Genomic DNA, 512 nt, shown 5'->3' with positions numbered 1-512 from the left:
TTTAGGGTTTGTTCTTTCTAGGTTCTCAGATCACGGTATACCTCTGTTTGAAGGGTTGAACCGGACCACCAAGAGAGCTGATGAACCTCTATCCTTCACACGGATGGACGCTGGCTCCTATCGGATCACGAGCTGTTTCCTTTGCGAATGCAAGCTGATTTGGATTGCGAGCTGTCTCACTTGAAACGTGGGTTGACCTTGTTTTGAACGGGGAGCTGAGGACGTCTGGGATCAGGAACACCTTAGGGCTGGATTCCTCTTCAGCTCCTTTCAACATGATTTGAAATTGGCTAGAAAACTTGTAGGTTCGGATTAGGGTTCCAAAGAACTAAGTCGGCGCCGTCTGTTGTTTCTGCGAGTGTGGGCGCGTCTGAGATCGGATTGACAAACGGTTTTCGTAGATAGATTCGTCTCGTCTAGAGCTTCAATTTGATATGTGACTCGTCTTCTGGTTCCTCGGGGTTGGAGAGATAAGTCGATTTGAAGTTCCGCCTGATTTAGGGTTTATGTGT

The sequence above is a fragment of the Brassica oleracea genome, chromosome C9 (genome assembly GCF_000695525.1).
Source record: "Brassica oleracea var. oleracea cultivar TO1000 chromosome C9, BOL, whole genome shotgun sequence".
In the NCBI taxonomy this organism is placed as follows: domain Eukaryota; kingdom Viridiplantae; phylum Streptophyta; class Magnoliopsida; order Brassicales; family Brassicaceae; genus Brassica; species Brassica oleracea.
The sequence above is the reverse complement of the archived record's forward strand: the minus strand, read 5'-3'. Positions refer to the sequence as shown.